The sequence below is a fragment of the Octopus bimaculoides genome, chromosome 15 (genome assembly GCF_046866305.1).
Source record: "Octopus bimaculoides isolate indiv1 chromosome 15, ASM4686630v1, whole genome shotgun sequence".
In the NCBI taxonomy this organism is placed as follows: domain Eukaryota; kingdom Metazoa; phylum Mollusca; class Cephalopoda; order Octopoda; family Octopodidae; genus Octopus; species Octopus bimaculoides.
Window position 1 is genome coordinate 13,820,306 of NC_142942.1, and position 26,707 is coordinate 13,847,012.

Here is a 26,707-nt window from a genome sequence, read left to right on the forward strand (position 1 = left end):
TCAAATTTTGTCGAATCAGATGGAAAAGAATGTAATATAATAAAATTGACCTTATGGACCTACACTTTGCTACTAAAATTTCTGACCCAGGAAAGGAAATGGGGTAATTGGTAGAATTGTTAGAGCGTCAGGAAAATCCCTTGTGGTGTTTAGTTTCAATTCTTTGTATTTCAAGTTCAAATCATACCGCGGTCAACGTTGACTTTCATCCATCCGCAAGCAATAACATAAAGTACCATTCAGACACAAAGATCGATTTAGTCGACTAAACTCCACACACACACACACACACATACATACAAAAACACTACCACCACCACCACTACCATTACCAGTTCTCTGATCTTGAACTCATGTTAGAAATTGTTGTTAAGCCGAGCACGATTCCCATAGAACCAGAGATAAATGTCCTTCTTGACCCGTTTTACATCAAGTACCTTTAATAGGTCAGATTTCGGGTTTTAGTCAACAGTCTTCAGATGAAAGGGCTCCTATGAGCTGACATACCTTTTAACCTCAAGAACCCTACTTTCCAGCATGTATGTCACAAAATTGGTCAAATAATATTTTACCAGTTTCTTTCTTTTTTTCCTTTTCTCCAGGTTTTTTTCTTTTTCTTTTTTGTACATTTGCTGATTAAAATTGCTATTGATTACTTGTTTTTACTGCGCATGCTTATTCTCTTGTTTCAATCGAAATGTTTTCTATTTAACAGCTTGCTTTGGGAACTCAACTCCCGGTGGAGAGGTAAAAACACCGCCATGATGTCTTGATTTTCTAAACCTAGCAGACCTTATCCCTTCATTCCATTTCTAACCATGACCAATATATTTTTCTTTTTTCAAATAAGAATATTAAATACTTATTTATCCTCCTCCCATTCACCCATCCATCTTCTCTGCCCACTCTTCCTGGGGGTGTTGTGAGCGTAGAGCCCTCAGACACCTGCTCTATCGGGTCCCGTCAGAAGCGACCGTCATTACACTTTCAGGCTGGTTTCCCAAGAATGAGCAACTAAGATTAAATATATTATCCAACTATTTCGCTCTTGTTCTACCCCTAGGTCTTCTGCCCGATGATTCGGCCAGAACACTGGTTCCCGAAAATTCTTCAGGCTGCCACACCCTGGACACCAACGCCACATTCCTAGCGCTCCCCCACTCACCACCACAAACATAAATCACTTTCAGCAGCAAATTCAAAACAACTGTATTTCACAAATGAAACTTTCAGGCACAGGCGTGGCTGTGTGGAAAGAAATTTGCTTCCCAACCACACGGTTCTGGGTTCAGTCCAACTGTGTGGCACCTTGGGCAAGTATCTTCTACTATAGCCTCGTGTCGACCAAAGCCTTGTGAGTGGATTTGGAAGACGGAAACAGAAAGAATCCCGTCGTATATATGCACATATTTGCGTGTGTTTGTGTGTCTTTGTGTCCCTCACCACCGCTTGAAAACCGGTGCTGGTGTTTACGTCCCCGTAACTTAGCGGTTCAGCACAAGAGACCGATAGAATAAAAAATAAGTACTGGGGTTGATACATTCGACTAAAAATTCTCTCAAGGCAGTGCCCCAGCATGGCCGCAGTCTAATGACTGAAACAAGTAAAAGAATTTTAAAAAATAACCTATTATCTTGTTTTTTAATAGCAAATTGCAACACTATCATCGAAACAACAAAAACACCAACTCAAATAAACAGCTCTTTTCACTGCAGTCCCAAAAGTAGTAGTAGTAGTAGTAATGTTTTCATTCATTGCTGCTGATGATGATGATGATTTCTTTTATTGGCCTCAAGGACCGCAACCAAATGAAAAGCTCTTAGGACAAGACAAAGACAATGGCGATGTAAACAATGCGACAATAACAATTAACCAGAAATAATAGGAAGAAGAGTGTTTATTGCAAGTATTCCTCACTTTAGAGATAGTCGATTATGTGTCAATATTTCCGCTTTCTAAGGACTCTACTTATATATATATATATATATACACATATATATATTTGTAATACATGTATGTATGTATAGCCATATAATAACTGCACTTCACTGAAAACCGACCTTTTCAGGTCAGACACACACTGACTGTTTCTTATTATTATATCAAATGGTGGAAGCTATTATAATATTAAAGTCTTACATAATAAACATTACTTCCGATACATTTTGTGGTGTAGTAGTAGTAGTAGTAGTAGTAGTAGTGAGGTTGGTGGTGGTAGTAGTAGTAGTAGTGAGGGTGGTAGTAGTAGGAGTAATAGTAGTGGGAGTGGAAGTAGTGAGGGTGGTAGTAGTAGTAGTAGTAGTAGTAGTAGTAGTAGTAGTAGTGAGAGTAGCAGTAGTAGTAGTAGTAGTAGTAGTAGTAGCAATAGTAGTAGTAGTGGTAGTGAGGGTGGTAGTGGTGGGAGTAGTGGTAGTACCACCACAACAGATGCAACAGTAGGAGGAGGAGGAGGAAGAAGAGCAGTAGTAGATATAGAAGTGGCGGCATGAGCAGTGGTTGATAATTCCGATTTTTGATTTTCTATTCATCTGTTCGAGCGTTACGCTTCTAAGAACCATAACGTGACTTGGCTATATTTTGTATTCTCACATTAATATCGTTCTCTACATGTATTAATAATGCTATCTCCATGTCAATATTCCTACATAAATATTGTCTCCATGCAGTATTCCTACATTAATATCACCTCCATCTTGTATTCCAACATTAATATCGTTATCTCCATGTTGTATCCCTACATTAATATTGTCACCTCCATATTGTGTTTTCACATTAAACTCGGTTGTCTCCGTGTTGTATTCTCATTAATTATGCTATCTCCACGCTAATATCATTAACACCATGTTGTATTCCAATTAATATTGTTAATTCCATGGTATATTCCCTCAATAATATCGCTATCTCCATGTATACTTACATTAATAACGTTATCCCCATGTTTATTCCCTCGTTAATATTATCCCCAAGTGTTCACACATGAATATCGTTATCTCCATGTTGTTTTTCCACATTAATATCATTAACTCCATGTTGTATTCCTATCAATATTATTACCTCGATGGTGTATTCTCACATTCGCATCATTACCATGTTGTATTCCCATTAATATCGTTGTATCCATATTGTATTCCAACATTAATATCCTTATCCCCATGCCGTATTCCCACAGTAATAGCGTTACTTCTTAGCTGTATTCTCCCATTAATATCATTATCTCTATGCTGCATCCCCCCAGCAATATCGTTATCACCATGTATGCTCACAGTAATATCCTTATCTCCATATATTCCGACATTAATATCCTTATCGCCATGTTGTATTTCCACATTAATATCGTTACCTCCGTAGTGTAGTCCCACATTCACATCGTTAGCAACATGAATTACCCTATTAATATCGTTATCTCCATCTTTACGTTCTGAGTTCAAACTCCGCCGAGGTCGACTTTGCCTTTCATCCTTTCGGGCTCGATAAACTAAGTACCGGCAGCGTACTGGGTCGATCTAATCGACTGCCCCCTCCCCCCAAAAAAATTCGGCCCTTGTGCCTAGAGTAGAAAAGCATATCGTAATCTCCATGTATTTCCACATTGATATCTTTATCCCCATGTTGTATTCCTACATTAATCGCGTTATCTCAATGTTGTATTTACCTCATTAATACCGTTCTCTCCATGTATTCCCACATTAATGTTCTTACGCCAATTTTGCATTCCCACATGAATATCGTTACCAACATGTTATGGCCAATGTTTTTTCGAAAGAATTATAAAGCTTTGTCCTTCTCTTATAATAAACTGCTACAAAAACTCTCGTTTTTTTTTCACTTTGTTTATCAAGTCTAATTCAAATCATTTACTGACAGTTATAACGAAATGTTTATCGTTTTTTTCTTCTTATTACTTTTACTATTATTTCAACGCTATTAACATTGTCATTGTGTCTATCACAGTGTTTTTTTTTACATCGCATTTAATATATATATATATATATATATATATATATATCTTTATTCATATATTTGATATACATTTTATTTCTATATATCTAATATATATTTATTTAGTATATTTTTACATGTTATATATATGTATATATATATATATATATATATATATATATATATATCTAATAAAGACATATATTTCTATTTGTGTATGTGTATTATATGTTTGTAGATATTTATCATTTACCCTTTTTGCTTATCATATATATTTGCGTGTGTGTGTGTGTGTATACACATACAAATATATATCTATACATATAATTATATACATACACACACATACATATATACTTATATATGTGTGTGTGTATATATACGCGTGTATATATACGTTTGTGTATTGTTTTGGCAACCATCTTCCTTATTTTTCTTACTGAAAAGAATCTGTTCCGCATTTTCATTTACATTCATTTATTTATTTATATACTTATTCATTCATTTAGTGGTGTGGATTCAAAATCGTTAGAGTGTCGGATAGAATATTTCGCGATATTTCTTCCAGCTTGTTTGTTACGTTCTAAGTTCAAATCCCGCAGTGATTTAATTTTTGCCTTTCTTTCATCCATCCATCCGAGGTCGATAAAACAAGGGACCAGTCTAGCACTGGGATCGATAGTTTCAAGTAAGCCCCTTCTCCTTAAATATTCTACATTTGTACCTAAACGAGAAGCTATTTCTATTATCTCACGAATTCGTATACAATTTTCGCGGTTTTACTTTTCTCTTCTTTCATTTTCACGCTGAGACGTAAGACGTGGATTTCAACCCTTTTATAATGAATTCTTCCAACGCATTTCAAGAGAACTTGAGACTTAATACAATTCCAATATTTACGAAGTCCATTCACTCTCTCTCTCTCTCTCTCTTTCTTTTTAGATAAGCTGGTTTTCTGTAACGCAACAAATTTCTTTTCGTTTGCAATCAATTCCACTTTTGTGTGTTACGTATCTTCATTTTGTTTGATACGAAGGTTTGCTGTTTTGCAAAGCTTCTTCTATCGCTTCTTAAATAACTTATGTGAATAGCCTCTTGTTGATGACTAATGCGATTCTAAGATTCTTCCAAGATTTTTCAAATCCACCATGAGGCTCAGAAAACAAAAACAAATACAAAACTACAAAAAAAAACAAACAACAAATAAACAAAGCTGATATTAGTCGATGAAAGAAAAGAGAGAGAAAGCTTTAATGAAGAAAATGGAGAAATATGACGCGTTGAAGCAGAAATAAAATTGAATAATTTCATGAAATGATGCTGCGAAGGAGTAAATCTTTCTTGTTAAACATTTAGTAGCTCAATCTGTTTATCCATAAAATGAAAGATTTAGAAGTAGTAGTACGACGACGACCCAATAACAGTATTGCTTGCATCTTCTTGCAGTTAAATAAAACAGAATTGTGCCTGCTGTGGCAAACGAAAGAAAGACAACATTCGGCTTCTTTTGTTAGGAGATATTGGAATTTTTATGAACACGTTTTAAGATCCTTTCAAGAATAACTGGAGCGAAGTGACTTTGACTAGGAATCGAAATCGGTTCGGCGACTTGGCAAATTGTAAGTTTATCTGCTGCTTTGTTTTCTGCAGTTGTGCATTGTTGTTGTTGCTGTTTATACCCAGGCCAGTCCTCAATAAGAAGGCCTATAATTGTTCCTCGTTTAGATTTAGTTCTATTTTAGGTCTAGTTTCTAGTTTAGGTCAGTAAATTTGAGGGGGGAGGGTGCTAGTCGATTACATCGACCTGAGTACATGAATGGTACTTAACTTTATCGACTTCGTAAGGATGAAATGCCGAGTCGACCTTGGCGGGATTTGAACCCAAAACGCAGAGCATGTTTCGGATACTCTAACGACTCCGCTGAATCCAACGCTATAAGCAGATGTATAATGGTTTCTTATTTAGTCACCATCGACTCCACTTTTTAACTGGTACTTTACTTTATCGCTCTCGGAAAAATGAAAAGCAAAATCGACATTGGCGGGTTCGAACTTTAAGAGCTGACAGAAAACCCGCAAAGCATTATTGCGACGCTTCTAACGGTTTTACTAATCTAACATAGCAAAGAGACAAAATAGAAAGCATCACATCTGCTCCTTCGACATCCGGTCTTATATTTTTCAAATATAATATATCTAAGAATTCACTATCCGCTGCGTCCTTTTTTGTAAAGGCAGTGGGGTGGGATTTTTTGGAGGTTTGACTACTATTGGTTTCAAATTCCGGCACAAGGCCAGCAGATTTCGGAGGAGGAGTAAGTCGATTACAACCTCAGCGCAAGTTTATATTATTAGTTCCTACGTACGTTTCGCTATTATACTTGCTTGGAGCCCTGCCGGTAGAATCAACTCGGAACATTTTATTGCATTAGTATTTCCCAGATTATCTGTTCCGGTTAGATATCCAGCAACACTTGGAACATCTAAAGCAGGGCTCCAAGTAACCATAACGGTGAAACTACTAGAGCAGCGCCGCGTAGAGTTAGTCAAACAAACCAACCATAGTACTTATTTTGAGTCTAGTATTTATTCTACACTCCTTTTTTACCAAACCGCTGTTCCAGGAACGCAAACAAACCAATACCGGTTCCCGAGCGGTGTAGGGGATAAACACAAAGACACTCACACGCACAGATGTATAGTGTGTGTGTGTGATGTGCATCTTCACATTCCGTTTCATGAATTCACCAAAACAAGGCATTGATCGGTTTGACGCTAGAATAGAAAACACTTTGATCTGAAAGTCCTCCTCATCAGGATTGAACCTGAATCCACGTAGTCGGAAAGAGAACTTCTTAACCACACCACCATGTTCTTATCACATTTTTTTTTACTTTTAATTTTTACTTTTAATGTTGTTGTTTTTTTTGTTTTTTAGCAGTATCCTTATAGAAGAGGGAAAATATGATGGCAGCGAGAAGCAATAAATTTCCTATTGGTTCTTATGTAAAAAAAAAAAACCAATACGATAAGATTTTCAATTCTTTTTTTATCACGTAATTGATTTGAGCTGTTAATGATATTTTTTTTTTAAGTTTCTATTATTCTTTTTTACTTTCTAATTACTTTTTTTTTGTTTGTTTACCTTTGTTTTTATATTTTTTTAGTTCCGTTTAATGGAAATTACTTACTGCTAAATAAACTGTTTAAAACTATTTTATAATAGACTAACAGTCGACTTAGAGTTGTGATTTTTCTTATATTTTTAACAAATGTAACATTTTTGCCTGTAATCGTCCAAACAAACTGAACTAAAATATCGCATATTAATCCGTTTAATACATACACACACCTATATACCTACATATATATACACACACCTATATATCTACATATATGTACACACACCTATATATCTACATATATGTATGTATATATACACACCTATATATCTACATATATGTAAATATATATATACACACACCTATATATATATATATATATATATATATATATATACACGACACATGTATATGACACAAATGTATGTTTAAACGTATATGTATGCATGCGTTATATAAATATATATGTCTAGGAGGAGCGCATGTGTGTATGCATGTGTGGGTTGTTTGCATGTATGTAGGTGTAATCAAGTGCCACTGATGCACACGTATACGTACACAGGCACACCTACCGGCATACATGTATATTGCGAGGGTATATAATATATGTATATGTGCATATTATATGAATAATATATATATAGAGAGAGGGGGGGGTGAGCGATAGATAGATAGATAGATAGATAGATAGATACAGATATATATATATGCATGCAAGTGTTATCTATATCATATACATACTATATTAAAAGATGACACTTATACAATATCTGGTAACTACAAAAAATTAGTTAAAAATTCAACAATAAACAACACAATTGCAATCATTTTCTCTCTTTTTCTTGCTTTCCCTTTTTTTTTTCTATTTTGCAAACAGCATTTTTGAAAGAAAATAACATGGCATATTATTTCTTTGAGAATAAAATAAAATAAAATGCGATTAAATTGTAATATACTTCCATTGAAATCGTTGAAGACAACATAGGCGTTCAGCAAAAATAAAGATCTCAAAAATTTATTTAAATTCCAAATGTAAAAGAATCATACATCGTAATTGTCTTGTAATTATTCTTGTGCTCTCATTGTTAAAACGCGTTAAAGTGTTTTGAAAACCGAAAATAAGTGCGACGTGTTTCTAACGCTGTTAGACTGATTCTCGCAAATTATGCGGTTTTTCGTCAAAGATTTAATATGATTCTTCAGACGTGTCGCTTGTCCGATTTAAATAGCTTCTCAATTATGACCGGCAAAAAATAGCAGCTATATCTTCCTAGAATTATATCCTCGTGTTTCGAAAAGAGAAAGCTGCGTTGCAGAATGTTGTGAAAGATATCTAATGAAACAAGATAAAGGATATATAAGGTATAGGGTCAACAGATCAAATCCAGAGATGCGCAATCTAAATAGTATTTATGGAAATTTGATTGATTGTCGAGTGACTTTTGGCCAACCCTGTATATGTACAGTGTGCAATACTACACCTGTAATCAGCTGGTGGAAGATCGAAAACACTTCGTAGCGCTCAAATGATTTGAACGTACATTCCGAAATCTTTGCCGAGACTAAGTCCTAGGGGTAAAAATGTCTGTAAGAGAAATCCAGGTGAGTCGGTACCAGACTTTAAAAAAAAAAAAACAAGAAAGTGCTTTAAAAAAAAAGAACTTTAAAAAGATTTAATCGATTTGTTTGACTAAACCTTTTAAGGCGGTGCCCCAGCATGGCCGCAGTCCGCTGACTTAAACAAGTAAAAGATGAACGGTAAAAATATCAAGATCAAAATCCCGAGGATATAAGAGATTCTCTTCAAGACTAATCTAGCCAACTCATAACCATAGTCAAGGACTTAAGGATTCAGATTTTTCAGCCAGTTCCTCTTTGGTATTCTATATCTTTCCTTCCGTTCGGGTAAAGGAAGAATGCCGTTTGTTTATTTGTTGTTTGTTTGCTTGTTTTTGTCTCATGATTTTTTATTCCTTTTTTTTCATTTTATGTATTTTTTTTTTTCCCCCAATTTATTGCATTCCTGAAGTCTGATGATTACACGTAATATTAGTACAACCCTAAAGGAATGTCGCCGCTGAATCTTAATGGATAAGGTAATTAATTTCAAAAAGAAACTAAGAAATTCTTTTAGAAAAGTGAAAACGAAGACGGTATATATATAATTACACTATGGCACTTCAATCTTAAAAATCTCCTCTTATCAACGGATCTAAAAACATCTTTGGTAAAGTGCAAGCCAATCGATAACGCTTCGTCTTCGCGTTGACTCATCTTGCTACACACACCTACAACTCGACAGTCCTTTTCCCGTTCGAGCTGAAATTAAAATTTTTTTTTTTTCTTTTTTTTTACCGATACCCACTTTCTGTTCATTCATCAGGTCAGGTAAAATTCCGTGAACTTATTGATTACACCTGTAAAATAGGTTTCTGTGAGCGGGACTCACACAGAGCAATAAAAAAATTCTTCAATATTTTCCTGTGGGGTAAAGAATTCTTTATCTGTGGGAGTTCTCTCTCATACGTATTTCGTTTTAATCAGAATCTTATTCTAAAGACACAGCTGCATATTTGCCAAGTTTATTCATAGTATGAATTTCGTTCTTTTATCACCAGCATCTTGTTTTCTACAACGGCAAAAATAAAATAAGGTTTAAAGACTGAGTAATTTCTTGTTGCATCTGTCAACTTGGGATATATGTATTATTTTCTTAATCTGTCAACTTGGGATATATGTATTATTTTCTTAATTTAACAACGAAATATCTACTGTATTCAGTCGTGCTTCGAATATTCCAATATTCCACAACGAATAGATAAACGGACAGGAATCAATATCTAGTTGTTACTGCTGTTGCTATTTTTTCTCCTATTCAAATGTTAAACATGAAATGTTTATATCATAGATCAATTGTCTCCTTCATAAATTTCACGTTTTATTCCCATAAGCTTCCAATCAATAAGTTGATATAATAAGCTTGAAATTTAAAGATGATAAATATCTCACTAAAAGATTGGATTAATTTCCCGTGAATATCAAATTATATTTTAATTAGTTCAAAGTATTTGCAAAACACGATATGATATGTGCCAACAAACTCATTAGAAATTTAACAACCTAAATTCATTTCCAAATGTATCCGAGTCAAAGACAGATTTTCCTTTGTATGAAAACGGCAATTCTTTGTAGGTTTTGTCTGTTAATCACTTATAAAGGAAGGGTGGAATAATGGTGTCAAATTCTAGCACAAGGTCAATAATTTTAAGATGAAGTGGGGTTTGTCTATTCTATCGAAACCCAGTGCATAACTGGTACTTATTTCATCGACCCCGAAAGGTTGAAAGACAAAGAGCCAGAAGAAATATCACTCAGCATTTCGTCCAGCGCGCTAACAATTCTGTCAGCTCACCGCTTTAATAATAATAATAATCCTTTCTACCGCTGGCACAAGGCCTGAAATTGTGGTGGGGGAGGGGACTACTCGATTACATCGACCCCGAAAGGATGAAAGGCAAAATCGACCTCAGCGGAATTTGAACTCAGAACGTAGCGATGGGCAAAATACGCTAAGCATTTGGCCCAACGTGCAAAAGATTCTGTCAGCTCGCCGCCTTAATAATAATAATAATAATAATAATAATAAATCCTTTCTACTGAAAGTACAAGGCCTGAAATTTTGGGGGAGAGGACAAGTCAGTTACATCGATCCCACCGCTCAACTAGAACTTACTTTATCGACCCTGAAAGGATGAAAGGCAAAGTCGACCTCTGTGGGATTTGAACTCAGAACGTAGCGACGGGTAAAATACCGCTAAGCATTTCGTCCAGCCTGCTAAGGATTCCACCGACTTACTGCCTTAATAATAATCCTTTTTATTAAAGGCACACGGCCTGAAATTTTTGTGGAAGGGAGCAAGTCGATTAGATCGAGCCCAGTACGCAACTGGTACTTAATTTATCGACCCTGAAAGGATGAAAGATAACGTCGACCTCTTAATAAAAATAATAATAATCCTTTTTTTTTCTATAGGCACAAGGCCTGAAATTTGGGGGAGGAGACAAGTCGATTACATCGACCCAGTATTTCACTGGTATTTAATTTTTCAACCCCGAAAGAATGAAAAGCAAAGTCGACCTCTTAATAATGATAATCTTTTCTACTCTAGACACAAGGCCCAAAATTTGGGGGGAGGGAGCCAGTCGATTAGATAGACCTCAGTACACAACTAGTACTTAATTTATCAACCCCGAAAGGATGAAAGGCAAAGTCAACCTCTTCATAATAATAATGCACTGATGCAAATCAAGGCACTGGCTCTCATAGCTTCTGATCTTAACTGATTGGAGGTGTTATGATACACGTGTTTGTCTTGGTGTAAAAAGATGGGCTACAGCAAATATTCAGTTCAGGACCACAGATTTACTTGTCAGTTATTTGACGTTAATCAATTGAGCATGTCCCTTGTGCATCTCTGATCACGAGCAGAAATACTGAAGGAGCATCATAGCCATGTGTTGAGAGGAATTCTTTGGGGTTTGAATAATTCACCTCTGGAAACGAGTGTTTCGTTCAACATCCTTAAACAACCCTTATTCAAAGGCCTTTGAGCGGGGTGGGCTACTCGACCTGAAGAAAATTCTAACTGGGCCCTACCTGTAAGGTCATGCGCTGTTTATCTTGATATGAAATCAACATGTCGCGCACTTATCATTATGATCCATGTGCATGGTGTACCCTTATCAGACCCGTCATCATGATGGGTATATTGGGCTTCGTATATTTCTACTCTAGTGTCACTTTGATGGTATGCATTGCTCTCTCACTCAATAATAATAATAATAATTTGAGCACAAGGCTAGCAAGTTCAGGGGACGTGTTAAGTCGGTAAATCGACACCAGCGCTCAACTGGTGCTTATTTTGTCGCCCTCGGCGGAATTTGAACTCGGAACGTAAAAAGCCAGAAGAAATACCGCTAAACATTTTGGCCGGCATGATAACGATTCTACCAGCTCCCTGCCTTTCCGTGGGGTGGGTGTAAAATGAAAAACCCTTTACTATAATCTGATTGTCTGTAATATGACGAGACTTTAATATCGACGGGAGTCTTTAATTCGATGTGTTTCTCAGTTTTCAGCGAAGAGAAGATGCTGCCATTTCTGTTTCTTCATTTGATGCTTTTTGTTTTCTTTTTCTTTTTACCCCATTCCCCCGTTTTCGTTTTGAACACATCATCATTCATTTTGGAAAGTAACGAACAAGTAGCTAATGATAGATAACCGAAACGCCACGAACAGCTTTCAATCTCTGACCCTGCCGTCGAACCATACACTTACGTATTTCTGCTTATTAGTCAGAGTAATGGGAAGAGGGGTATGGACTGGTGGTAGAAAAAGAAGAAAAAGAAAAACAAGAAAAAGAAAAAGAAGAATTTGAAGAAGAAGAAGAAGTAGAAACAGGATGCCAAAAAGAAAAAAAGGACGCGAGTTCATCTGAAAGTTTTCGCTCATATCACTGACGACATCACAATCGTCGTCGTCGTCACATTACTCTTTTTTTTATTTTTTTATTCCATTTTTCACCCCAGGTTTGTCTCGCTAGACAAACTAGAGTGTATAGGGTTAAGTGAAAGTGAGCAATGTGATTAATTCTTACCGAAACGAACCACTTCGTTTCCTCTATTAATTTGTTTGCTCTGTGTCGCCCTCAATTCATCATAATAGATCATATCAATATCTCTCGTCTTCCTGACACACATTTTACAATCATATACGAAAAATTTCTGACAAATCTACCGAAGCTTGTCTTCCTCCCAAAATATATCTATATATATATATATATTGGTGATTAAGAGATGATACAGTGAGGAAGACATCTTTGTATCGCTTCTACAGACAAAATAAAGTAAAGCACAATATTATAAGTAATATGAGAATTAATAAGTTTCGTTTTATATTTCTATTTATTTCAATATATGTTTCTCGAATAACTGAGTTGAGTTTTTGAAAAGGACAACCGAGTTTTCGCACCGGTCGATATGAACTTGAAGCTCCGCCAGACACACATACATACCTAAAAATATACACCTGGCACTCCGTCGGTTACTACGACGAGGGTTCCAGTTGATCTACTCAACGGAACAGCCTGCTCGTGAAATTAACGTGCAAGTGGCTGAGCACTCCACAGACACATGTACCCTATACGTAGTTCTCGGGGTGATTCGGCGTGTCACAGAGTGTCACAACACAAGGCTGGCCCTTTGAAATTCAGGTACAACAGACACAGGAAGAGTGTGTGTGTGTGTATATATATATATATATATATATATATACACACACACACACATGCATATGTGGGTACAGAACGTCACCGAACAGTAAACAACATGAAATACGAAAGTAAATGAGTTCAATACGCAAACGAGAGAAACAAACGGAAAACAGGACAAGTAATAGAAAGAACGACTCTACGTCAGTTGTCGGCTGTCTATCTACTCCTCATTTCGAGCACCGAACGACAAAATAAGTCATCGAAGACAGTTGCTCCCATACGTACCAAAATAAAATTTAGGACTTATGGAGGATCAAATTTTGGAAGAAAAAAAAACAGGACAGTATTATATATATATATATATATATATATATTTAAGAAAAAGTGGAAGTGGATTGGTAGCACAATTATAAAAGACACACCAAATGTAATGAAAAGTGCTTTACAGTGGAATCCGGATAGATATAGAAAGAGGGGTAGGCCTAAGAACTCGTGGCGTAGATCAACACAAAAGTAACTAGCTAAAGGGGGACATTCATGGCAGAGTATAAGTACAGAAGCGAAAAATTATGCGACATGGAATTCAATTATAAGTGGCCTATACTCCGCGTTCGAGGGTTAAAGGCAAGAAAATATATATATGTATTGAAGTGTATTCCGTTAGGAACGTATTAGAGTACAAAATCTCTCTCGCTATATACACACACACACATGTACATATATATATATGTACGTACACACACACACACACACACACATATATATATGTATATAATTATAAAATAGTTCGTAAAATTTACGTATGAGGTTTTTATTTCTGCGTTGACCACCTGGTAGAATCATTAACGATTTTTAACCTTTATAATATATATATACATATATATGTGCGTATTCTACGTAAGTTAAACGGAAAGTACCAATTTTATAGGTTTCCCTGAGAGAAGCCCTTCCTCACCCTGGTCTTCCTAGTTTTGAATCGTCGTCATTAATACTGCTGTAACTTTGCTTTTTCTCTTGTCAGTGGGAGTTGGTCCTACGCAAACCCATTTTCATCTCCAGAAAAAGGTAGTCAATATTAGTCTGACCTCTATCCTTGAACCTGTCCAGCATGGAAGACCCTCCAAGGAAACTGCACTCCACTGGCACAACTCTCAGGGCCAGACAAGCATCCACAACACAACGAAGACTGGGCCTTATGGTGGGAACTGAACTATAATAGATAAATAAAATACCGCGCTGTGGGACCGAACCCGGAACTACTTGCTCGTGAAGCGAACTCGTTAACCCACACAGCCGCACCTATTTTAACTGTAAATATTTCATATTGTTCCGTTGCTGTTGTTTAATCTCAGGTCAGCTTTATGTAGCATTTTGATCAAAAATAAAACAGTCATGACCATGACGTTTCCGTTAGCTACAATGGCTTTCTGGCTGTTAGTTGAAGTCGGTGCAGGTGAGACATGGTGTAATTTGATTGCTGTTCCATAATGGTGATGATAATGATGGTGGTGGTGCTGGTGCAGGTGATGACGGTTGTGGCAGTGATGATGATGATGATGACGGCGACGATAATTATTGTGGTGGTGGTGTTAACGATGTCATTGACAACGATGATGATGATGGTGACGACGACGATAATGAAGATTACAATGATAACGCTACAAATGACGATGGATAAAGATGATGATGCTTTTGTCGATGATAATAGAGAAAGGATTGCTAATGTTACTAATAATGGTAACTGTTACAGTGATGAGCTGCTGAATGTTAATTATTTTAACAACGCACCTCTTACTTCACCTCCTAATTATCACCGTCATCATCATGAAAGAAAAGAATGACTGCCAAAAGGGAATCAGGTGAATGATACTGTTTGGTATTTGAATGATAAACCTACCATATTTGATGGCATTTAAGACGATTTTTTATGTTTTCTTTTTTTTTTTTTTACCTCAAAAACTTATTTCGCAAAATAACTCACCCTGGGTGCAATATGCGAAGTTGAAGTGCATCTACTATGCCCGTGCGTCTTTGCTGCTATCAAATACGGTGATCTGTGTGTGTGTGTGTGTGTGTGTGTGTGTGTGTGAATTATGTCACGGGAATGGCCAAGTGGTTAAGAAGCTTGTTTTGCAATCATCAGCCCCCGGGTTCAATATCACTTACTGACGTTTTGAACAAATTCTTTTTTGATGGGTGGAAGATTTTTGCAGTGGGGAGGAGTTTTGTGGGGAGGAGGTGTGGTATTTTTTGTGGTTTAGAAGGGATTTTATGTTTTTGTTTCTTTGATTTTTTTTTGTTTTTGTTTTTTTTGTCTTTGGGAGGATATTTTTTTTAGATTTTGGTGATCTTCGGAGGTTTGTTAAGTTTGGGAAGGTGGGATTGTTCGTTGTTTACACATAATAGCACTGGAATGAATCATACCTTGTGACATTGGGTAAACGAAAATGTCTGTATAGTTTGTACCAGTAATTCAAAAATGCAAAAATATAGCCTAGTCATAAACTGTGTCGTGCTGATTCTAAACGAGAACTATTACATTTAAGCCTAAACAAGTCTGTGGAATACTCAGTCACTCGTTTGTTCTACAATTCAATGAGCAAACAGCCTAGTTCAGATAATTACTCGAAAAACAGTAATACCCATCTTACCGTCGAAACCGACAGAGATCCATTAAAGGTAAGCAATTATAATGGTTTCAATTTTTGGTTACAAGGCCAGTAATTTTAAAAGAGGGTAAGTCGATTATCGACCCAAGTGCTCAACTAGTACTTTATTTTATCGACCCCCGAAAGGATGAAAGGCCAAAGTGAACCACGGCATGATATGAACTCAGAACGTAATGAGTCGGAGGAAATGCTGTTAAGAATTTTGTCTGACGCTCTAACCGGTCTGCCAACTAGCCACTTTAGAGAGAGTAATTATAATTCTTTCTACTCTTAGTACAAGGCCTGCATTTTGGGGTTTAGCCGATAACGTGGACCCCAATAATAAACTGGTACTTATTTCATCATTCCTGGAATACTCTGGAATACTCTGCCAGTTATTTGTTCTATAATTCAATGAGCAGACAGTTCCGTTAATTAGTTAGTCGAAACCGACGGAGATCCGTCGAGATTAAGCAATTATAACACAAAGTATTCGGTAAAATTAGTCACACGACATGAGTGTAGAAAGCAACACAGACAGACAAATGATTCATGGCGTCTTTTGTGAGATCATGGACGGATCTGTGTTCCGGAAGGTGTTATATAGAAAAGGGAAAGACAATTTGCTTTCAAGACGACAGTCTCAGGTTATAGTGGGGAATTTCCCTGTCACAGAAGAAAGAATGTTACTATCATTACTATTATTATTATTATTATTATTATTACAATAGAGGAATTTCTATTTTCTTTCTCATCGTTTTCTGCACTTGTTTCCTTTTGTATTTCTTCTGTTTCATCTTTTTCTTTGGCGGGTTCTTTTAAATTTTATATTTTTTTATTATTTAAATTCTCTTAGAATAATAGTAATAATAATGAAAATTAGAATAAAAATAATATATTTTTTATTATTATTATTTTCCGTCGGCAGTTACTAACTGACATATGTATTCACGAAACACTCGGCCCTTGAGTCACTAACTGAATTCTACCGATTGAAAATTTTGCGTGCGTGTGTGTGTGTAGCTGTGTGGTAAGAAGCTTGCTTCCCAACCACATGGTTCTGAGTTCAGTCCCACTTCATGGCACTTTGGGCTAGAGTCATTAGCTATATCCTCAAGTCGACCACCGTACATTTCGTAGAAGGAAACTGAAAGAAGCCCATTGTGTGTGTGTATGTGTGTTTATCTCCCACCAATGCTTGACAACCGATGTTGGTATGTCTACGTCCCCGTAACTTAGCGGTTCGGCATTAGAGATCGATAGAATAAGTATTAGGCTTACAAAGAATAAGTCCTGCGGTCGATTTGCTTGCCTAAAGACGGTGCTCCAGCATAGCCGCAGTCAAATGACTGAAACAAGTAAAAGAATATATACACACATATACACATCGTTTCTTTTTTACTCGTTTCCGTCACCTGATCGTGGCCATGCTGGGGCAGCGCCCTGAAAAATATTTGTCGAATAAATCGACCTCGGGACTCATCTTTTAAAGCCTAGTATTTATTCTATCGATCTCTTTTGCCGAAACGCTACATTCCGGGAACGTAACCAAAGCAACACCTGTTAAGTGGTGGCGGAAGATACACAAACACACACACACACAATTTACGGCGAGCTTCTTTCAGTTTCCGTCTACCAAATCCACTCTCAAGGCTTTGGTTGCCCCAAGGCTATAGTAGAAGACACATGACCTAGGTGCCACGCAGTGGGACTGAACTAGAAATCCTGTAGTGGGAAGCAAGCTTCTTACCACAAACCCAAGCCTGCGCTTATACACACACACACACACACACATTTACGATGGGCTTCTTTCAGTTTCCGTTTACCAAATCCACTCACAAGTCTTTGGTTGGCTTGCGGCTATAGTAGAAGACACTTGCCCAAGGTGCCACACAGTGGGACTGAACCTGGAACCATGAGGTTGGGAAGCAATATTCTTTCCACACACACAATCATGTTTTGAGTTCTATTTGTATAACCAAATCTATTTTTGAAATATGTATTTAGATTTCTTACTTTATTGAAGAGATTGTGTGTGTGTGTGTGTGTGTGTGTGTGTGTGTGTGTGTGTGTGTGTGTGCGCGCGCGCGTGTACACGCACAAGCAAACACACACTTATAGCTGAAGGCGCTTATTGTGATCACTTTAACTGATAGTATCAAGTGATTATATAGCAATAATATTCTGAGTGTGCTTGAGACCCAAAAGCTTTGATAACAATAACCGTTTGATAACATTATCCCCATTGTGATATTATGCAGCATCCGTAATGTGTGTGTGTGTGTGTGTGTGTGTGTGTGTGTGTGTGTGTGTGTACGTTATATTGCTTGAAGCTGCACATTTATTTCGTCAATGCTCGGAGTTTTCCGTTAACTATTTTTTTTTTTAACTCTTGTCTGCAACATCCAGACGTGTGTGCGTGTGTGAAATTTCGATATCGTTTTAATAATTTGGAGGTTCTTTTCGAATATATTAATTTATTCATCTGTCTATTTATGTTAATACCTTCTGGACTTATCGTTTTCAGTCTTTCGCTTTTGTTAAAATGACAATGAATATAATATAAAGAGTACTATGCGGGTAACGTGCGAATGGGTAGAGGTGAGCACGAGTATGTATGAATAGATAGATAGATAGATAGATAAACAGATAGATAAACAGATAGATAGATAGATAGATAGATAGATGCAAAAACAGTGAGACAGACCTATGACAGGAGAGGGCGGTAAGAAAGGGAGGTAACAAAAGATGAGAAGTGGGGTGGAAAATAAGGAGGTTGAGGGATATGAGAAGGAAAGAAGGTGGCGTAAGCCCTATTCAAAAATGAATCAGAAACGAGCATCCCATCATTTGATCAACCCTTACCCTTTCTCCTAATCTACTTTGCTCTTCTCAGCTCTACTAGTTTCCTAAAAACACCCATGTTTCTTCCTCCGTCCCCTGCGCTCCAAAATCCTTTGCCGCTTCTGTCTCATTTTTGTTTTTATGGTTTCTTTTTTTTATATATGCTTAATGTCTTCTTTCTTATTATTCCATCAATAAAATGCCGACACAGGAGCTGTTTGTAAAAAAAAAAAGGCGGCGTGAACAAGTGGAACGAGAGATTAACAGAGAGAGAGTAAGGCGGGCGGTGTTGGTAGGAGACAGAAAATATTAAGGTATATATGTCGTCAGTCAGTCAGTAATTGAAGATAGAAGAGAAGAAGAAGAAAGAAAGAGGTGATGATGATGAGGAGGAGGCGGAGGAAGGGGAGAGAGAGAGAGTGCGTAATGGATGGGATAAGGAGGGTGAGGTTGGGATGGAGGTGAGTGAGTAGTGATAAAGAGAGAGGGTGGAGAGTGCGTTTCAGTATTTCAATCTGAGAATAAGGGAAGTAGAAAGCGGGTATATTGCAACAAGAAAGAAAGAGAGAGACAGAGACAAAGAGAGAGGGGGCGAGAGTGGGGGGGGAGATGATGGAATACCAAAGTATTTTAATCATATTTTAGAGAAACATTTTTCTTGATTCTTTTGTGATTTTTACTGGGTTTTTTTTTGGTTCTTTTTTTTTTTTGGTTCTGAAAGAAAACTTGATGGTAAAAATAAATTATCGCTATAAAGAAACGATCATTATTATTATTATAAAAAGAAAATAAATAAAAATGAAAAATGGAAATATAATAAATCATTATAAATTATGATTATCATTATCATTTATTAATATTATTATTATTATTATTATTATTATTATCTTTTTCATATTATCATTATTGAGGACGAGGGGGCAATGCTCCTGGTGTTTGCTATTGTTGAATATATGTCTATCGTTATTCTAAAGGTAGTGATCTTGACGATGATGATGATGACGATGCTGACGATGATGATGATGACGACAATGATGATGACAATGATGATGCTATTGACGGTGGGAATAATGATAATGAGGACGATGAGGAGGAGGGTTGTGATGACGTGATGGTGAGGAGGAGGAGCAGGAGACCGAGAGGGAGGGAAAGGAAGAGGAGATGATGAAGGGGAGGCCGAGAGGGCGACGACGTTGGCGGAGATTGTAATAAGAATGACTTTCGTCCCCCTCCTCCTCCTCCTCCTCGTCGTCTTCTTCGTACTCGTCATCGAATGGAATTATGATAGATCATCATCATCATCGTCATCATCGGCAGCAGCTGTATCATTAGCACCGTCGATATATAAGAGTCGAAGCAACGGGGCCCAAAATATGTCACAAGAACGTCGCATGAAATAAAATCGTTGACGTCTTTAGTAACGTCTGAGGTGGATCACTACTCCGTGATCAATCGACCGGCTAGAAATAACAGCTAAATCTACCTTAAATCATACTTGTCTATACAGAAAAAAACAATAACGAAACAAAACAGAAATGACACACTGCGCAACGTAGGCCTAAATATGTATGAAAACAAAACAAAAGGCATGATAGTCACGGTTGGAACACTTTGATCTTCGTCTGCTTGATCAGTTGACTTAGGATAAAACAACAACACCGTTGTCTTTTAATCGATCAAATAACCACCAGTCACATTTTCCGTTATCAATTCATTAAGGCCGCGGCCATGTTGGGGCGCTTGTATTTCAGTGCATGATAAAGTGAGATTGTTGTAAATCGATATCATGTGATTATTTTTTCCACTAAATTCATACAAATTCTTGTTGTATCTAGGGAGAGTTATTACGCCAATATTAATAAATCCTTTATTATTAGTCAATTGGTTAAATATCATTCCAACTAACTAATCGATCGTTTGTCAATCATTTTTGGTCTTTTTATTTTTTCTTTTCTATCAAAGTTCTAGTAAATACGAAAACATCTATGACACGTTGATGGGGCCTCGTAAGACTAAAATATATCCAGGATTGTCTCCTGTACTGGCCAAAGATTTAACTCACTCTTCATTGCATCACCCTTCTCTCGCCATTCAGTACTTGGTTCCCTGATGACTTACTTCTGATACTAAATAACGTGTTAAGCATTTACAGAATGCAAATTAGTGGCCCCAATTTTTTAGAGCTATTACATTTGATGTATATATAAACGAACTGGTTCCTTGTTTCTCTGGGATTGATCAGCTGATGAAAACATCACTGATGAGACCGCAATAAGGGTCGAAAACTGAATATGGCTGTTCACTAGTTTTTTTGTTTTTTTTCAACCAAAGGAGAAATAGTACATTTGACATGTTTGCATGCTTACAACGAAAGTTAACACTATGTATGTGCATACATACATATGTGTGTGTTTGTGTATGGGTGTACACATGTACACACACACACATACATATGTACATGTACAGATGTGTGTGTGCCTTTCGCTGATGTATATAAGAAAGTAGACACGACTGTCCTTGAATCTTCCCATCTTCACATCATCTTTGTTTCCCTGGTGACTTCTACTCCATTGCATAAATTGAAATGGTCTCCTACAGTGCTGGATTTAGACTTAAGCAAAGCCGTAAACTGTGTAAAACCTGGAGACCGCTTGTAAACAAATCCGCCCCACAAGGCCACACAGACATTGAAAACACATTAGTCTTAATTATATCGAAGCCCTTGTGAATTTAGAGGCCCTTAATCTGTAGCTTAAGTCTATGCCTAAATCCACCACTAGTCTCGCTGCAGTGAATTTTAAAACCTCTGTTACAGCAAGATCCGTTTAATTTATTCTTGAATATATTAATATATTTTGAATGTAACAGTAACTGAAGAAGGCTATTAAAATGTTTATATTTATACAAAGTTTAAAGTGGCTGTATTTTTGTGTTATACATGAAGTACCGTTTGGAGTTAGGTTTCTTTATATCGACTTGATTTTAGTTATGCATTTATTAATATATTCCTTATCAATAAAATATTTCCAGTGACGCGGAGGAATGTTTTTTTTTGTTTTTTTTTTTGTTTTTTTGTTATTTCGGAAGTGCAGCCAAGAGTAAGATATTTTAAGAAGCACTGATTGGTAGAAATATTTCTTTAGAGTGAAAATGAAGTGAGTTATTGACGGAAACAATAAGATACTACATTAACCCATGTTAATCCAGTTTAACCCTGTCGAAATTTTGAAGATAGTTATATAAATAGGGATAACACACATACGGAAGCATCTAGTTAACTTTTATTGCAGTAAATAAACTAAATACCACTGTCCTCAAACGAGGACAGTGGATTACATAGCTCTTTCAAATTTTGGCGCAATGCCAAGCTGTTTTGAAAGGAGGAGGCAAGGAGATAATATCGGCCTCCGATCTACATTTGATCGGCTCCGATCTTCACTGGTACTTTATTTTATCGACCCCCCGAAAGAATGAAAGGCAAAGATGATGAAAGGCTTATTCTAAAATCCTCTTTCGTTGCTACTTGTGATGTTGTTAATTTCGGGAAAGGGTGGAATAGTCCTCAATATTGTGTTGTTTTTTTTGTTTTTGTTTTTTTCCAACATAAGAAATGATAACTGCAATGAAATTATCAACATGTGTAAAGGAAACAAAGTCGAGATACGTGAAACATCACCTTCCCCCTTTCTTTTTCTTTTTTTCACGTTAAATTACGATATAATCGTAATCTACAGCATCTGAAAGGTATTTGTAGGAAATTTCATTATTAAAAACCCATTTTTCTGAAAGTTAGGAGGAGACGAAATTGGTGGGCGAAGAGGAACACTTCTGCAGTTACGCCCAAACGGCGTAAGTAAATTAAAGTCAGTTTTCCCGTATGGCTTTCTATTCTTCAACAACACCCAAAAAATACGAAAGGATACTAAAATCAACATAATTAGGTAGATGCCTGATTAAACTTATAACTCTAGAAAATAGCGTTGCAAATATTTAGGCAAACCAACAGCGGTTGTCATATAGTGGAAGGTAAGGAGAAGCACAAATACAAACACACACACACACATATATATATATATATATAAGATGGGCTTCAACAAAGTTTCCCTCTCAACCAATTTCTTTCATAAGGCACTGGTCGAATATAGTCGAAGATACTTGCCCAGGGTAGCGCGTACTGGTATTGAACCCAAAACTATGTAGTTGCAAAGCGAGTTTCTTAAGCACACAACCATGCCCGTGCTATATACATTACATACATAAAGTTCTCAAGCTTATCGTTAAAGGCACGAAACTGAGTATTAGTATTTTCTGGTCGGTAACTGAAGAAGAATTACGGTTCTTCTGTATTTGTCCTACGTGTACGTTTTGTAGCATTTAATGCATTTTTCATTTATTGAGTAACCGAACGCCACGCATCCCGACTTTTATATTACTATCTGTAATAATAATAATGCATGGATGAAATTCATATATTCTTTAATGCATCGCTACGCGCGTTTCCACAAATCACATGTTTCTTACGAGCATAGTCCGTATTCCTGAGCTGATTACAGTACATTCCGTCGTATCCATGGACAAGGCATAAATGATGGTCATTCCATATTTCTTTATTGTAATAAACTTAACTTACAGTTCTTTCCAGTAGTGTTTATAGGTTCATTATTGATAGGTTTACTCATTCGGTCCATTGATCGGTTGAGAAAAATTGAACGACATAAAGAATTAATGTTACTTTCGTCAAAGTCATTTCTGGTTGTGTGTGGGAGTGTTTATATATAGGTGTTCCTTTGGTGTTGGGCTAGAGTGACGGTGTGAGGTGACGTCATTCGCCCTCTTTTCAAGAGTAGCCTTTTTTTATGTCATCAGACGTCGTCTACCACTACCGAAAGTTTGCACATATGTATATATATATATATATATATATATATATATATATATATATATATATATATATATAGGGAGAATTCACAAAAAAAAACAAAAGACGAAGACAGGTGGTGTAGACAGCAAACAGATGTATTAGTTTAACGCTCGGGAAGTGAAAGTCTTTAACATTTCGAGCCTACGCTCTTCCACAAAAAGGAACACAGAAAGAAACAAGGAGAGAAAATAAAGAATGTGTAGTGGATAGCGATCTATCATGGCATGTATATATATATATATATATATATTATATATATATATATATATATATATATTATATATATATATATATATATATATATATATTACACATATCGAAAGGTGGTGGGGTGCATCTATTTATGTATAATATTTCGAAATCTAAAAAGAAGAGATTTTATCTAAAATAGAATTATTTCAAACGAAACAACCCCGATTGATTTTGTATGTCTAAATATAATTTGTTAGGTCCCATATCTAAATGGATATGTGTTAAAATAAAGATAGATAGATAGATAGATAGATAGATAGATAGATAGATAGATAGATAGATAAAGAATGGCGAGAGGGAGGGAGAAATTAATAAACCTGAGAGAGAGTATTGATAAGTGGAGAAAGGTAAGGGGCAGATCGATACAGTGATTGAAGTGGGAGAGACGAAAGGCAAATAGAGTAAGAGATAGACGGTGGGGAGCGGGGGGAGGGCAGAAAGACGAGCGGACGGAGATATGGAAGGACGGATGGATGAAGAAAGGCGACATAGATAGATAGATAGATAGATTCATAGACGATGGATGGGGGCAGAGAAGAATGAAGACTAACAATATAGGGAATATAGATGGGGAAAGACAAGGGGAGAGATCGATAGAGCGATAGATGGGAGAAGGCGCATACATAGTCAGACGGATAGACAGACGGGCAGACAGACAGACAGACGGGCAGACAGACAGACAGACGGGCGGGCAGACAGACAGACAGACGGGCAGACAGACAGACAGACGGGCAGACAGACAGACAGACGGGCAGACGGATATATACAGAAATGGACAGACAGACACACAGACAGGCAAAGGGACAGACAGACAAATGGATGGATGGATAGATAGATAGATAGATAGATAGATAGATAGATAGATAGATAGATAGATAGATAGATAGATAGATAGATAGACAAACGCACAGATAGATAGGTAGACAGACAGACAGACAGACAGATAGATAGATAGATAGATAGATAGATAGATAGATAGACAAACGCACAGATAGATAGGTAGACAGACAGACAGACAGATAGATAGATAGATAGATAGATAGATAGATAGATAGATAGATAGATAGATAGATAGATAGATAGATAGATAGATAGATAGATAGATGCAGAGAGGCGAGAGAATGAGACAGATTCATTCATTCATTCATAAGTCGAGCCAGCTTGATGTAGCGAATAAACTAGGGAGTTAAGTAGGACAAGGGAAAAAAATAATAAATAAACAGAACCAAATAACAAAAACATAAGAGCTGCTTCTCGGATAAGATAAATCAATGATTGTTGTTAGGAATAAGTAGGGTGAAGGGGAAAAGAAGGAAGATGCTGTCTAACCCAGCCCCTTTATAAAAGGGGAAAAACAAAAAAGGTGAATGCAGTGGAAGTGGGAACAAACGGCTCTTGAGTGCATGCAATGGATACAATACAATATTTATATATGTATGTATATATATATATATATATATATATATATATATATATATATATATATATATATTTATACATAGCTAGTAACACATTCTCGTGTATCTACAAGGGCTTTTCATGTAGCAAAGTGAGTCGTTAACGCATTAATGTGGTAAATACGATAACTTTAATTAATCGACATTGTATATATATTTGTGTATATATATGTATACATACATATACATACATACATATATATACATACGTACATATACATACATATATATACATACATACATATACATACATGCATATATCTACATATATTTACATACATATATATATACAAATATATACATATATATACATACATATGTACAAATATATACATATATATACACATATACATATACATACATACATATATATATATACATATATACACATATATACATCCATATACATGCGCGCACACGCATACACACGTTAATCCTGACAGGCTTTTTTTTCCGTTTTCTTTCTTCTCTTCACTGTTTTCGTCCCTCGTTTCTTTTTTACGAAGGCCATGGGCTCGAAACGTCAGAGACACTTACATCCATATACAAGCGCGCACACGCACGCACACGCATGCACGTTAATCCTGACAGTTTTTTTTCCGTTTTCTTTCCAATCTATCATGGCCAATCATATATATATATATAATGTTCAAAACAGTACAAAACCAGAAGACAAAGTCAGATGAAGAGACCAACAAGCAATCTGTATCAGTTTGACGCTCAAGAAAAATGGAATTGTCTTTGACTTTTCGAGTCTATGGCCTTCGTGAAGAACAAACGAGGGAAGAAAACAGTGGACAGAGGAAAGAAAGTATTCATGTAGGCATGCATGCATGAATGAATGAATGAATGAACACATATATGTAAGTGTGCATGTATGTACGTATCTAAACAGATGCTCATGTGTATATGTATCCATGAATACATGTATGTACGTGTACATGTATGCATAAGTACGGATATATGTACGAATACATATATGTACGTGTGCATGTATGTATATCTGTGCATGTTTGTATGTAATTATGAGTGCATGTATGAGCATGTCCGTGTATGCATATATATGTATTGATATATGAATGTTTGTACGTGTGCATATATGCACTTTTGCATGTAAGTATGTATGTATGTATACAACTCTTTGCAGTGCTAGGTGTGTTTGTTCGCCCAGAGAAATCTCTAGTGATGGTCAGATTGGGCATTTGTTATTTCTAGCATGCTGTTCATGTTTAGAATGAAAGCGAGTGTGTGT

General features: G+C 36.4%; 1 long non-coding RNA gene across 1 annotated transcript in view; it reads right to left on the reverse strand.

Moving 5' to 3' along the window:
* Positions 1-8,076: 8,076 nt before the first annotated feature.
* The window catches only part of LOC149132415 (uncharacterized), a 61,648-nt gene continuing 43,017 nt past the window's right edge, over positions 8,077-26,707 (reverse strand). The window contains exon 2 of the long non-coding RNA XR_016244420.1: positions 8,077-9,690. This is a non-coding gene — a long non-coding RNA (uncharacterized LOC149132415). The remainder of the gene's footprint in view (positions 9,691-26,707) is intronic.